At 38.6% G+C, this 7,061-nt stretch overlaps 1 pseudogene; it reads right to left on the bottom strand.

The window, feature by feature from the left end:
• Positions 1 to 827: 827 nt before the first annotated feature.
• Positions 828 to 1,687, bottom strand: LOC150054531 (mediator of RNA polymerase II transcription subunit 6 pseudogene; annotated as a pseudogene).
• Between the last annotated feature and the right edge of the window lie 5,374 nt (positions 1,688 to 7,061).

The following is a 7,061-nucleotide window of genomic DNA, read 5'->3' as shown; positions in this document are numbered from 1 at the left end:
TTCTATTTTCATACATGTATATAGATTATTGTGACTATGTTTGCCATCCTTCTCCCTTTCCAATAATCTGTCCTCTCCCATTAGTACCCACACCACAGTCTAGACATGTTTTTACATCCTAGTATGTTCCTTTTCTCACACTGCAAAAACATAGACTCTTTTAATAGTTCAGTATGAAAGTTCAGAGGGATCATGGAAATGGAAAAGAGCTCAGGTTGCAAGTAATTTGATATTAATACTAGTGAGATGGCTGAATTTTGTCAAGGATCTGCTTTCTTTCTAAGCTAGAACCAATTATATCAATAGTAATTATCTTCTTAATTTGCATTTAGATGTACTTTCTTGAATGGAAAGAGGAAAAAGAGATGCAGAAGGAATTAATTACCCAGAGCTATGAAAGTTTGTGGCCATTTGTCACACTGTACACATATATACACATCTGTTTTGGTGGAAACACAGAATTCAAGCATCCCAAAATAAGTTACAAGTTACTGAGTTACAGTGTAATTGTATAGCTTTAGGCTTCATATAAAAAGTCAATACAGAAAAAGTTCTCTAAAGTACTTTCCCAACTACATAAAATTCTAGTTGAGCACAGTGTTTCATTTCCTAAGCACAATGCTGTGAATTCAGTTTTTTTTAAATATACAAATAACTTTATTGTGTCTTTCAAGGTACATGGCCACACAGGTGTGGTGCCCAATCCAGAAGGGAAAAGTTACAAAAGATACATAAGAACTATTCATAAAGATACATCATTATAGAAGGCTGGGACACAGTTTAGTCCTGAAACTCTTGCTCAGTATTTCATCAGCCCCTGGCTTCCCCCCAAAAAGCACTATGGGTACATCCATTCTTAAAGAACAAATGCTTTCCACACAGAGCATTTTAAAGCTCAAGATCCTACAGAGAATTGAGGTGTAATTGACACAAAAACTCTTGCAAGCTTCTCCTTTTGTCCTATGTTCACTGAAGTCTCATCCGTTTCTCGGAGGGGACCTTTAGTGTTCCCAGTCTGCTGGACATTCTTTGTGGTCTCCTTCTCCTCAGATTTTACAGTTCTGGAATAGGTCCTGCCTCTTTCCTGGTCTGCTCCACTGGAACAGGCTTTTCTCCAGACTTTTGCTGCACAAATTTGGGTGGGAATTTTTGTCTGAGATCTGCAAGTAAAGCACCCACACGCTGTCTCTGAAAGATGGAACTTGGTTCTTCTTTCCTTTTGGCTGTAGGCTTGGCTTTATCTTGTTCTTCATGGTCTTTGAAATGCCACCAATATCCTTTGGAAGGATGATATCGACAGGAGGACATGGCTTCATCGAAAGCTGACGGAATGCCATGAACTGCAGAAAGCACTCTAGAGTTTATAACTGATCCCAAGCCTGGTGCCTGATAGACAACGCCAGCAATGATATAGTAGTCAGCTAGCGGGATAACTTGAGTAGGAGACTGGCGCTGCTGCTTTCCAATGATGAAAAGAATGGGCTCTTGAGCATGCAAGAGGATAGACACTATTCCAACCATTTGATTCAGATGTTCTAGTGTTAGCCTCTGCATTTTGACCACTTCATTATTGCACGTCCTGTCATAAAAAGGATTACTTCTTTCTGAAAAGTAATCCAGTACACTACCACTGTTCAAAATGGGGATCCAAGAGCTGTCAACCCAAGAGATTCCCAGCAGATTATACGGTACCAGATTAAGAAGTTGCCATCTCCATCTCCATATTTATTCGTTGGTTGATAAGGCAGATACTTCAGGTCCTCTGTATTTCGAGGCCCTGACCTGTGGAGCTTGGATGTCGATGGCCGCCATAATCCCACAAGTGCCCGTAGAGTCTTCTTCCAGCGCTCTGTGAATTCAGTTTTGAATCCAGACTTTAAAATGGTTTATTTTTTATTTTTATTTTTTTTATGATTGAGGTAATGTATTAAGGGGTTAGTTACATTCGCCAGATAGTAGGTGTATTACTTCTCACACGTTGATATACCACCTTCTTATGTTTTTGTCCCCTAAAATGGTTTAATTTAGGAAACTTCTGTTTGTATAACAAGGAAACCTTCAGTATAATTAACATATGTTAATGTTTTTTACTTTATTTATTTATTGCCAGTCCTAGGCTTGGGCTCAGGGCCTGAGCACTGTCCTTGGGTTTTCTCAAGGCTAGCGCTCTACCACATGAGCCACAGCACCACTTCTGGCTTTTTCCTATGTATGTGATACCGAGGAATCAAACCCAGGGCTTTGTACATGATAAGCAAGCAATCTGACACTGGGCCAAACTCCCGGCCCCATGTTTTATTTTTTAGAGAGAAAAACTTTGTTTGCTTTCTCTATTCAGACAAGGAGCAAAATGCTTTTTTTTTTTTTCTTCCAATTTTAAAGACTCAGGGAGATACTCTTTCTTGGCTGGTGCTTTACCACCTAAGTCAAACTTCCAGTCTATCATTTTGCTGGTTATTCTAGAGATAGAATCTGGCCAGCATTTCTGCCTGAGTGAGCTTCAAACCACAATCTTCCAAACCCACAATCTTCCAGTGTCAATCTTCTGAATAGCTATAGACATGAGGCATTGTAGTCCTGGCTGGAGTACAATATAGCCCAGTGTTACTATTTTTATCAAAGCTATTAAAAAGCTCCACATTAACTTCATTGCTTAACTGTGCTAATTAATTTAACTCAAATATGTAGTGACTTTTGTTTGTACTTAAAAATGAGCATTTGTTTTTAATAATAGCTTGTGTTAATCATAATGGAACGAAAAGAATAAATATGAAATGAATTAGAGTAGGCCTCTAGAAGCATAAATTATGCGTGACTGCTTTTTAAAAATTTCAGTTTATTCACTCATCTGTTTTTGATAACATGAACATAATTTATAAGATAGAAGTAATTTGATTGATACAGTAAATGGGGATGATTATAAAAGTATGTTTCAAAAAAAATCTAGCTATGTCTACAGCTCATGCCTATAATCTTAGCTACTCAGTTTGTGATCTGAGGATCACTGTTCAAAGCTAGCCTGAACAGGACAGTCTGTGAGAGTCTTATCTCCAATTAGCTATCTAAAAGGTAGAAATGGAGCTGCAGCTCAAGTAATAGGGCACTAGCCTTGGGCAAGAAAAGCTCCTGGACAGCACCCAGTCCCTGATTTCAAGCCCCAGAACAACCATAAAAGCTGCAAGTGGAACTGTGGCATAGTCCCTGTACATGATACAATCTCTGTCCCTTTGACTCTCTTGTCTCTGTCTCTGCCTGTCTGTCTATCTCTGTCTCTTTCTCTCTCTCTCATACACACATACACACACACACACACACACACACACACACATACATACACACATGAAATCCATATACTTTTTGAAACTATTACTGCAAGTGATTATAAAGTTTGTGTCTAATTCTTTGCCAAATAGGCCAATGGTCAGAAACAAATTTTGCTGCTTAATTAATGCTTTTATTTTTATCTCTTTATCAATGCCATCTGCCTGGTTATTGGTCTCAAAAATTATTCTGGCTGTAGACTTTGTTTCATACTTCAGAGTTCCCATCAATAAATGAATATATTCTTTCTTCATGAATAATGGAAAATAGGAGTATATTACATGAAGTAAGTAGCATACTTGCCTTGGGAGAGATGAGCCTAAGATGGAATTCGATTTTTATGACAGCAGCTGCTTTGCAGTATGTGTACTAATCACTAATTATGAGTTTTGGAATAAGAATGCTCACACTTCCCCCAATTTCCAACCAACAGCATGCTTAGGTAAGGTTTGTAGTTCGTGAGGACACCCAATCCATCAATATTATATATAATAATTATAACTAAGGTATGTATGGTATTTTAAGGTTTATAATATCAATGGTTAGGCAAGCATTCACTTTTTTGACAATGTCTACCTCAATCAGAATTAAATTTGGCTATCTAAATGAGAATTACAAAAGAAAACACATTTACAAATGTAAGAGTTATTTCTCAGACTCCAAGAGACCTGAGAGGCAACTTACAGTTCATGCAGGGTCTCCATAATATCATGTTGCCCTGTCATCCTTATCATGATCCTTTTTTTTTTTTTGCCAGTCCTGGGCTTGGGCTCAGGGCAGGAGCACTGTCTTTGGATTTTTTTCCCTCAAGGCTAGAGCTCTACCACTTGAGCCTCAGCACCACTTCTGGCTTTTTTCTATGTATATGGTACCAAGGAATCAAACCTGGGTCTTTGTGCATGCTAGGCAAGCACTCTACCACTAGGTCAAACTCCTAGCCCTCATGATACTTCTTTTTTTTTTCTTTGTTTTTTTTATTGTTCTATTCTTTATTTTTTTTAATTTTTTTATTGTATTTAACAAAAGGGTAACATGATATTTGCCAGATAGAAGGTGCATTAATTCACATATATTGATACCCTTCCACATGTCCCTCATGATACTTCTTAGTCCACAAAATAATCTGTACTTCCTCCTTCATGTCAACATACCAGTCAGAAGAGAGGAAGAGCACAAAGAACATAAGGACCATAAAGATCTGCCTCCCTCAATCTTAAAGGCCAGCAACAGCACTTCAGCCATTTCCATGGGTATGTATTAGAGTAAATGTACATGGATCACATCTAATTGCAAGGGAGTTCTAGAGGCTTTAGATATTTAGCTGGGTGCAATGCTGTTCCCAAACACATGTAGGGATCTATTATTAAATAGAAGGGAAAGTTTCATAGTTTCATTGATGTTCAGAGCAACTCTGTGAAGGGAAGTTTCTTACTCCCCATTTTACAGATGAAGAACTACTCTACTGAAAGCTACGCAAGTTCAATACTTGCTCCATGGGCATTCACTTAAGAAATGGCAAAGATAATGCAGATCATAAGTCCCTGGACCCCAAAATCTTTAGTCTTCCCACCATGCAAGTTGCTTCACGTCTGTCATATTACGCTTAGCTTGGGCTTTCCAGAAAGCAGGTTCCAAGGATATATATGGATACCACTAATTCCTTCATCCCCATACTCTTATCAGAAAGGTGCTGTTGTTTTTTTTTTTCTGAACTGCTATATCACAGGGTAGCCAGAATTAGACAATGAGGAAAAATTCTGTTTTCACTTCCTCCCCTCTTCCATGAATGAAAACTATAAGTGGGTAGCAAGTGGCCCCTATGTCTATTGCTATCTGAAATTCAAATTAAACTGAGTGACCTTCATTTCCCCCCAGTCTGGATCCCATTCCCTTGGATGGTCATGTATGATTCTAGAGAAGAACCCAAGGCTGATTCTGCATAGAGTTTCTGCAGATATACAATAAATGAGATTGGCACAGATAACAAATACATTTTATTTCAAGATTCTCCCCTCTGGGTTTGCATATGGAGCTGACATTTCTGCTATTTGAATAATTTATTCATATTATGAAAGTTTGTCTGAAGAGGTTTTAATTAAACTGCGAATACAGTGTTGTGAAGGGTTCTTCTTGGCTCACCTATTACCAAAATAGAAAGGCTTATTACTATCCTGTAGCAGTACTACCTGGAGCTCTTGGGCCTCACAGTAGGGAGGGAGGGAGGGAGGGGCTAGAGAGTCACATATGATTTGGCCTCAGTCCACTTTTTTCTTTTTGCTTTTTGGTCAGTTGTGGGACTTGAACTCTGGACCTGGACGCTGTCCCTAAGCTCTTCAGCTCAATGCTACCACCCTACCCCTTGGCCTGGGTGTTGTCCCTGAACTTTTCAGCTCAAGGCTACCACTCTACCCTTTGAGCCTCAATGCCACTTCTGATTTTCTAGTGGTTAATTGAAGATAAGAGTTTCATGGACTTTTTAGTGCCCGGGCTAGCTTTGAACTGAGATCCTCCTGAGTAGCTAGGATTATAGGCATGAGCCACTGCATCCGGCTCTCAATTCACTTTTTATTGGCTAAAATAAGTGATGCAACCCTACACAATGAGGCTGTGTTCCTGTCATCTGCATGGAGAAAAGAAATGGAGGACAGCAAATGCAGTGGATCCCTTCTGAAGGAAACTTTAGAAAGTTGTGACTGGAGCAAATATCAGTGGCAATAAAATAAGATTTTATATCATATGGTTTTAGAATCTGTAGTATTTATTTGAGCTATGCACAGCCCTTCCAGTAATGCACATATTCATATTTTATACATTAACATTTTGGACTGAAAGATTAGGAAATCTGAGAGCCAAAGAGCCTAAATCCATGCAGTCTACAGAGATCACTCTTTTGGAATACATGGCACAAAATAGGAGAACGAAACTAAGCAGATGAAGAAGACTCAATACAACATATACTGCAACCAGTTCTGCTATAAAAAAAAAAGGCTTAATCTGCTCATGTTGTGTCAAGCAGCATTACACTGAATCTCACAATTATGGTCAGCTACTTACAAGTAGATCTCAGGTATATAGAAAAATTTAACTCAGGGGCCGGGAGTTTGGCCTAGTGGTTAAAGTGCTTGCCTAGCATGCATGAAGACCCGGGTTCGATTCCTCGGTACCACATACATAGAACAAAGCCAGAAGTGGTGCTGAGGCTCCAGTGGTAGAGCTCTAGCCTTGAGAAAGTCCAAGGACAGTGCTCAGGCCCTGAGCTCAAGCCCAGGACTGGCAAAAAAAAAAAAGAAAAATTTAACTCATCTCTCTTGCCTACATGTATCAATCCATTCCATAACTTTTCTAAACTTACCTTTCAAGAAGTATACTTTTTATACAAGTTCTCTAAAGGGGCTGTTAGCACATGAAAAACACTACGGTATGTTCACTAAAGAGTATAATTAATTTTGGACAACTTATAGTCTTTGAAATGCCTGTGAAAAGGCCAATATTTCTGCAACTTTATCTGGGAGGAAATTTACCCAACGGGCAAGATGAGGACATTTTTGTGGCTTAATAGCTATCCATATAATATGACTCATCAACAACTTGAAAGCACCTCCTAAATGGATCTTAAGATGGTACTTTAAGTCATCAGAAATTCCTGTTCACAACTTACTGTTTTTGCTGTTTTATTTTTGCAAAATGTACATGCTCTCATCCATCTAATTATTATGCATCTACCAGTAGTTTATTAGATA

Source organism: Megascapheus bottae, chromosome 14, assembly GCF_031878675.1.
Source record: "Megascapheus bottae isolate mThoBot1 chromosome 14, mThoBot2.hap1, whole genome shotgun sequence".
Taxonomy (NCBI): domain Eukaryota; kingdom Metazoa; phylum Chordata; class Mammalia; order Rodentia; family Geomyidae; genus Megascapheus; species Megascapheus bottae.
This window is presented reverse-complemented; position numbering and strand designations above follow the sequence as displayed.